Source organism: Artibeus jamaicensis, unplaced genomic scaffold, assembly GCF_021234435.1.
Source record: "Artibeus jamaicensis isolate MK-2021 breed Jamaican fruit bat unplaced genomic scaffold, CSHL_Jam_final contig_1132, whole genome shotgun sequence".
Lineage (NCBI taxonomy): Eukaryota > Metazoa > Chordata > Mammalia > Chiroptera > Phyllostomidae > Artibeus > Artibeus jamaicensis.
The window spans coordinates 7,891,799-7,900,435 of record NW_026521221.1 but is presented as its reverse complement, the minus strand read 5'-3'; the positions used below and the strand labels follow the sequence as shown (position 1 = coordinate 7,900,435).

At 44.7% G+C, this 8,637-nt stretch overlaps 1 pseudogene; it reads right to left on the bottom strand.

Annotated features, from left to right (window-relative positions):
* Positions 1-205: 205 nt before the first annotated feature.
* Positions 206-736, bottom strand: LOC119061245 (60S ribosomal protein L18-like; annotated as a pseudogene).
* Between the last annotated feature and the right edge of the window lie 7,901 nt (positions 737-8,637).

Sequence of the window (8,637 nt, the reverse complement as noted above, 5' to 3'; positions counted from 1 at the left end):
TACACATATGTGTGTATATATGACACAAAGCAAAGAATTCTGTAAGTGAATATAAAATTGAAGTTTATCATAAATGCCTCATAGAGGTGCATATTCCTATAAAAACATATACTAAGAGAAAAAAATTTTTTCAGCAACCAAAATCTTTTTAATAACAAGGTAGGATCTGGGGTTAGTTTTTGTAACCATGGCTGGCCCACGGGCTTCACATGTTCGAACTTCTGCCCTTGGATTGCACATAGGGTTTGGTGTGGCTGTGAGGGGTTCCTGGGGCCTTGCTGAAATGCTTGTACATCTCTCCGCCCTTGTGAGGATCAGAAAGCAAGATGGTGCCACAGTCCCTGGTGGAGTCCAGGGCCAGCTGGTCGAAGGTAAAGATCTTGCCCCAATCCTTGAGGATGCAGCTCTGGGTGCTGCTGCACACAAAAAGTGCATCTACCTTCAATTTGGGCACCTCCTGGACACAGATGTCATCGGTTATAGTCTCTACAACCACGGCAGTTTTGCCCTCACAGCCAAGAAGCTTCATCTTCTAGATGATCCTGGAAAGGAACAGAGGGGGCTGGTTGGTGCAACTCTTGAACAACCCCTTCTGCACCACTTTGTTGAAGGTGGAGTTGGGTCTCCTGACAAAAAACCTACATAGCTTGTCCAACAGCCTCAAATAGATGTCCTGGCTCTTAGGCCCCCTGCAGCAAACCTTTGGGTCTTTGTTGTGGTGGATGTCAATTCCCATGATGGCCTAACAAGAGAAGCTGAGCTGCTCAAGGAAGCTGGCACTAATCACTGAAGGAAGGGCAGAAGTTGACTGCAGAGACAGAAGCGTAATGGATGAGAGGGCAATCTTTCTAGGCAAGAAGAACAGCATGTGCAAAAGTCTACAGCATAGAGATGGTAAGTAGATTAGTGTCTGCCTGGGGTCGGTGGAGGGTCAGAGAGAAAGGGGGCCCTGCTAATGGGCATAGAGTTTTGTAATTTTTTTCATTTATTTACTTTCAGAGAGAGGGGAAGGGAAGGAAAAAGAGAGAGAAACATCGGTTGGTTGCCTCTTACATGCCCCCAAAGAGGAACCTAGCCCACAACACAGGCATGTGCCCTGACCAGGAATTGAACCAGAGCCTTCCTGATTTGTAGGCTGGAGCTCAGTCCACTGAGCCGCACCAGCTAGGGCTAGAGTTTGTCTCTGAGATGATAAAAATTTTATGGAACGAGATAGTGGTGGTGGTTGCACAACTTTGTAAATATACTGTCATACACTGAATTGTATACTTTAAAAGGGTGAATTTTGTAGTGTTTGTATTATATCTCAACTTTTAAAATAGAAAAAAATTACCATAAAAATGAAAATAATTTCCAGTCAAACAACACCAATAACAAAGAGCCTATGTCAAACAGGCCACAGCACCTTTAAGAAACTAGAAGACAGTCACCATGACCAAAACATAGAGTGACAGCAAACGTGATACGTGATGAGACTGAAGAGGTGAGCGCAAGGCATGATGAGGGAGCTGTACTTAGAGAAATCATGGTAAGGCATGAGACAAGAAGGAGATCAAAGGTAAGAGTACAGAGACGGGTCAGGAGGGTGCTGAGGAGTAGAAAGGAAAAAATGGAATCTGCAATGGCATTAGTCAAAGAAGCCACAGGGCAAGAGAAGAAGCAGTACAATAGATTTGCACACAGGCCAGGAGGAGAAGACCCTCAGAGCAGGTGATGGTCAGCACTACTGACCACTGCAAAGAGGTTTAGGAGGACAGAAATCAAGAAAAGTCTTTGCATTGGGAGATAAATGACCATAGACAGAACCATGTGAGAGTGGGGCCTGGGGAAAAGAACCAGATGGCAGAGGAATAATGAGAGAATGAGTCATGAAGACCTGGAGGCACACAGTATTTGGCGGTGAAAGGAGGAAGAAAACTGGAACAGTAGCTTAAAGAGTGGGGTCAAATGGAAGCCCTTTTCAAAATAGGAGAAACCTGAGTATCTGAGAATGAAAAGAGGAAGCCAGGAAAAAGGAACGAATTCAAAATGTGATGAGAAAATAATTCATGCAATAACTTCTCTTGAGGAGACAGGAGAGGATGGGATCAAGACACAGGTGGAAAGCGCAGAGTAGGAATAAGACAGCACTTTACTCTGAGGCAGAGAGACAGAAGCAGGAATGGATAGTGACAGGTGTTATCTTTAGGTGGAGAGGGGTTTGGATACGGAGTTTCTGTCATTAGCCTCTGTCTTCTATGTAAAACTAAGAGATAATAAATTTATAAAGCATTCACCACAATACTGGCCTAAACAGCTTTTGTATATGAATTCATTTAATCCAAGATAAGTACAGGCATAACTCATTTAACTGCACTTCACTGCACTTCACAGATGTTGCATTTTTTTAGAAATTGACGGTCAGACCCTTCACCAGCAGAAATGCTACAACTCACTTCATCAGGACAGTCTGGAGAGGGACCCACGACAGGCCTGGGGTCCGCCTGCACCCTTGCCGTGCCCACGTTGTAGAAAAGGAAACAGCCACTGAGAAGCAAAGTAACTTTAACGAGGTCACACAGGTAATAGTAAATGGTAGAACTCCTGTTTCCACCTGTGAGATAGGAAGGGAACAAGGTGATTTGCTAAGATTAAAAGAAGTGGTGGGAAAGAAAGGAAAAGGGAAATTGAAGACTTGAAGAATAGAGAAAGTTTAGAATAGCCAAAGTGAACAATATGCTACGGAGTGTGCAATTAAAGTAAGACCCCTTCCAGAGCAGCAGCCCCATATTTTCATTCTTTCTCATGAACCCCTGAACTGGAATAATCCACATTTGAGATCTGCATAACTCCTCACTCAGTTTCAGTGATTCAACCCCTCCTTCACGTTCCTCACCTCTACGTCTGCCCACTGGACAGGATTCTCCTAGTAAAGTTGAAGATGGCAGAGAATTATTCTGGCTCTCAGAGATGAGGCCTGAAGTCACCCATACACCTGGGCAGCTTTATTGAACCTTACAAAGTGTGTGTTTTGTATTGGCATTAGAATTGGCATCTCAGTAGCTTCTATGTTTCCAGGTAGATTTTCTAAGTTAAAGCGAATTAAGGAGGACCAGAGAATTTCTTCCTGAGATTGTTCCTGTAGCCCTCACCACAGGTAGCAAATCTGCTTTTTCAAAATAAAATTTGAATTTGCTAAAAACTTTTTATATGTTTCATAATTATTTACATCACCAAGGAAACAGAAAAACTTACAAGAAGCCAAACTGTCTCTATTCTCTTCTTCAAATGTCAGCAGTATGTTGGCAAAGATTCTTAGAGGAGTGAGAACAGAAAGCAACAACACTAAAAAGCCAAGAACCTCTTTATATAGAAATACCAATCAAAAAATGTCACAACCCAATTTTTATTTCACAGAAAGGCAAACTGGATCAGGATGGATTCCAGGCAAATGTGCATCATTGATATCACTTCCTCCAGCAATATACATTAGTATTTTCACATTAAAACATTGTGAAGAACACCCAACCTTTTAATAATAATTCTCTTAAGGTATGAACATTCATACAATTCAATATCCCAGTTCACACGTGCATGCAGAACTGCAACAACGAGGTTTCATGACTCAGAGCATAAATACTGCCACAGCCTGACAACCAATTGGGAGTCAAAGTCAGATACAAAGATGTAGAGATCCACTGTTACTCAGATGTGAACAAGGAGCAAACACAGCACAGAATGGAACTGGGTTTAAGAAAGTGTCACGTGAACCCGCCTACAGACAACGCTGGGAACTGTTCCGCAAAGGGGAGGAGGCTGTCAGCACCTCTCCCTCGGTAGCACCATGTGCCACAGAAATCACTTTCGTTTGGGAAGTGCATTTTGATATGCTGTCTCTCTTCCCTCATATCCCTCCTCCCCACTCTGGGAAACAAACCTGATGCTCTGTAACCTCCGCATTTGCTGTCAGAGGAAGGAAATGGGGTGAGAGGTAGGGCTAGATTGATAAACCCCTGGGAGCTAAGCTGCCCCTGGCATCACCCAGGCAGGTCTGCTCTCTGACTCCGGGTGGTTGTAAAGGCAAGACTCACTCCTTATAGTGAAGTGGAAGCTAAAGTGTGGACAACAGAGAAACCTCCAGTGAAGATCAGTTCAGAAGGGTTGATGGGTAAGCCTTGACCTATTTCTTCATTCTTTGTGGACAGACTCAAGAGGAGTGGCAATAGCAACATCTAATCCTTTACTGGGAAGGGACGCCTACAGTACAGTTTTTCTAACCACACTGTGTGAGAGCTCGGGGAAAGAGCAGCCGTGCCCGACACTCAAGCAGACTGAGTTTAGACTGTCAAAGCCATTACACTAACAGCTTATCATTGATATCCAGCCACAGCCCCGGGTGCTCCACGAATGAGCAGTCTCTCATAACAGCAGAAGGCCATCTTTTAATCACTATTTCTAATCAGAGCTAGGTATTATGCATCCAACTACATGTACAAGGAATCACATATTGAAGGTCACCGTGTGCCATATCGGACCTTAACCTATCTGTATGTCTTTTCAAGAAAGTTCCATATAGTCCCAAAGTTCCACCAAGCCTCTGTCCCTCCTAGCAGAACAAAAAGATACGCACAGATTCTAAAACATTCTGTTTCCCTCATTACTTTTGCTTATGGCACAGGCTCAAACGCTGTTCTTGAATTTTTACGTCATATTGCATTCCCTCTTTGTCACTACCTAGCTATCTCTACCAGAGATCAGCTCTTCTTTTCTCATAGTCACTTCTCCTGTCCTCTCTCCAGCTGGTTTAATTAGCTCACTCGAACCACTCAGAAGGCCCTCCTTGCTAGTCCACTATTTCTATAGCATTTTCAAGGTCATCCCCTACACATGCACTCAGTATTTAGATGGGGTCCAGATGTCCTGAGCCCAAGTAGACTCATTCTAAATAGATATGCAGAGCCTGAATCCATAGCTGTTGGGGGGTCTGGCCCTAAAATAGCTGCTTAACTTAATGAAGGGAGAGCAAGGCCGTGAGTTGTGAATACATGAGGTGGATCCCTGTCCGTAGAACAGAAAACACTGAGAATACAGCCTCCATCTTAATCCCACTGATCCAGCAGTTGTTTTCCAAGTTCCCTTAAATATTTCCTGATGCCTAGGAGATTCGGAAAACATACTAATAGTACCCTATCTGATAATCATACTGAGGGACAGAAAGCTTGTATGTTGGGGAAAGCAATTTATTTCATTGTAGATTACAGTCATCACGATTAACACTTGTGTTGCAGCTTACAATATGCACAGCACTTTTGTAAATGAGAGCTGATTTGATCTTTGCAGCATTGTAGTGAAGAGGCCAAAGAAAGTGTTCTTATTTCCATTTAATGGATGCAGAAGATTCAGAAAGGTTTAATGACTTATCCAGAGCCAAGGAGGCCAAAAGAGAACACAAAGTAGAGTAAAAGGAGGGGAAACACAAGAAAGAAAGATATAAACTGAATTATCTTCAGAGATAATGTTCACATTTCAGTCACTAAGATACAGGGGACCTTCTGTCAATACAAGGGCAGGGGAGTGCGAGAAAGCCACTCAGCTCTGCTCGCCTCCCTGACTTTGAGCTCTGAGATTCAGTTGCAGGGGAAACCTGGGGGTTAGCCCACAGCTCCACCCAAGGGGGACTATGCAAACACTGGGCTTTCTCGTCAATTCAGATGAGATGGGTGTGTTCAGGCTGGTATGGCTATAGACTTTCTAATCATTCAAACTTTGAGCTACCTTCCTTTCTTATGCATATTTGACAGGTCACTGGAAAAGGTTAACCAGGAACTCCAGTTAATACTGTGGTAAGGAGAACCCTGCCTTTTGGTCCTTCCCGCACACCCTCACTCTTCTGATTTTTTTCCTGCTGCTGCTGTTCCCCTTTTCTCCTCCCTCAGCATCACTTACTACCTCTTTTTTGCATGAGCATTTCTCTCTCCAGTCCTCCTCCTCCTGTTTTCCTCCCATGGTCCTGGAGGAACCCAACGGCTCCACTGTAAGGACTCCGTGAAACACAGGAACAGGTTGTATCCGACTGACCTGGCAAAGTGGAACACATCACAGGAAACCACACTGGTATCCCAGGGCTGGGCTGGAGTTTCCCCTCTGTGTTATTGGCAGCAGCTCTAGGGAATCAGATGGCCAGATGGTCCTAGGAAAAAAAAAAATCCCTGTTCCAAGGACATAAAGGCAGAGCAAATTTGATATTAAGCCCCTAGAAATGTTGAATCACTGTTTATGGTCTCCAGAATTGGGCTGAATCTAGGAACGCTGATAGCTGGAATGTGACCTAAAACTACAGGGAGTGCAGTGTGGCCTGTCCGCGGGCCATTAAACCCTGAACACAGTCAGGCACGCCCTGGGGTAGTGCGGAGGAGGAACAGGAGGGCTGGGGCTGGACACTGGGAGAGACACAGGCCCCTCCTTGGAGCTGGGAAGAAGACGGCACAGAAACTTCTTTCCCCAAAAGGAAATGGTTCAGGGGGAACTCCTCAATTCCCCAGGACTTCAGGAAGGGACAGTGCTGGACTGAACACACCATCCACACCTTTTTACTCCTACACGGAACCGAAACGCTGTCCCGGGTTCAGTGTCACAGAGGTGAGCACATGCATACATCTCCTCCTTGTGGGGAAAGATGCCCCTTCCCGTGTTGAGAGCTGATTATATTCTGATTCAACATTTGTTTTAAAATATTAGCCGTGGCTGGTATGGCTCAGTGGATTGAGTGCTGGCCTGCGGCGAACCAAGGGGTTTCCAAATCCATTCCCAGTCAGGGCACATGCCTGGGTTGCAGCCAGGTCCCCAGTAGGGGGTGTGTGGGAGGCAACCACACACTGATGTTTCTCTCTCTCTCTCTCTCTTTCAACCTACCTTCCCCTCTCTAAAAATAAATACATAAAATCTTTTTAAAATATAAAATATTATAAAAGGGCCCTGACTGGTGTGGCTCAGTAGGTTGGGCATCGTCCCACAAACCGAGGGGTCACTGGTTTGAGTCTAGGTCAGGGCACAAGCCTGGGCTGTGGGCTAGGTCTCTCTGGTTGGGAGCATGTAAGAGACAACCAAAGATGTTTTTCTCCCTCCCCTCCCCTCTCTAAAAATAAATAAACTTTATAAAATATTTTTAATAGAACTTTACTTTTTTTAAAGATTTTATTTATTTAGAGAGAGGGGAAGGGAGGGAGAAAGAGAGAGAGAAACATCAATGTGTAGTTGCCTCTCATGTGCCCCCTACTGGGGACCTGCAAGCCAGAAATGTGCCCTGACCAGGGATAGAACCAGGGACCCTTCAGTTCGCAGGTAAGCACCCACTCCACTGAGCCACTGAAGCCAGGGCTAAAATCTTTTAAAAAAATATTATAAAAGATAGCACTGTGGTCCATAGAGTTCACGTTCCCCTTCCTCATCCTAATCTGAGCAGATGCTTGCAGCTAAGAAAAGGGGTTGTAGAACTGAATGGGCAGGATCAGGGGTCATGAGCCAGACGTGAGTCACTGAGCTAGACTTGGGTTGGGGCGAATGAGCTGCCAGAGCAGCTAAAAGGAAGAGAATCTCTTCTTCCTTTAGTCGATTAGATCATTGTCCCAGATACACCAAGGTTGCAGGTTGATGCCCAGTCAAGATGCCCGCACTTGTTTGTGCGGGTTGATGCACAAACAAGAATCAACCAATAGCCCTGACTGGCTGGCGTAGCTCAGTTAGTTGGGTCCTGAAAAGAGAAAGACCACTGGTTCAATTCCTGGTCAGGGCACATGCCAAGGTTGTGGGTTCGGTCCCCAGTCAGAGCACAACCAATCAATGTTTCTCTCTCACATTGATGTTTCTCTCCCTCTTTTTCTCCCTCCCTAAAAATACATAAATAAAATCTTTTAAAAAAATCAACCAATGAATGCATGAATAAGTGGAACAACAAATTAATGTTTCTCTTCCCCTATCTCTCTCTCTAAAATTAATCAATAGATTTACAAAGTAATCTAAAAGACAAACAGGTTGTTCTCCCCCACCAACTGATAATGAGATTAGAAGTATCTGGGACCCCGATGGCCAACCTGGCCAGGGCCTGGCCAAAATGGCAACCATCCGACAGCAGGGACTGCTAGAGAAAATAAGCTGCGGGCTGGGTTAGAGCAAACCAGTTGAGAAATCTGACTCCCCGGAAATGTATCCAAGAATTTGGCTGGAGAGCACAGTGGAGGCAGACCAATCCCAGAATTACAGATCTGAGAAGGAACCCAGCAGGGGTGTCCAGCCGTGGCACACGGGCCGCATGCGTCCCAGAATGGCTGTGGACACAGCCCAACATAAAATTGTGAATTTGTTTAAAACATTATGAGATTTTTGTTGCAATAACGTGTTGCAATGTATTTAATGTGTGGCCCAAAACAACTCTTCTTCTTCCATTATGGCCCAGAGATGCCAAAGGTTGGACAACACTGATTCTAGATTCTTTTTTTTTTTTTTTTTACAAGACTAGGATCTACTAGCATAGAGGAGCTGCAGACAGGGTGTTTCAAGTCAGAGAAGTAACAGAGAGGGTCCAGTAAGGGTTCTGATCCTGGCAACCCTAGCAAAGGACAAAGGAGGCTTCTGACTTCTGCAGGATCAGAATCCTAAAGC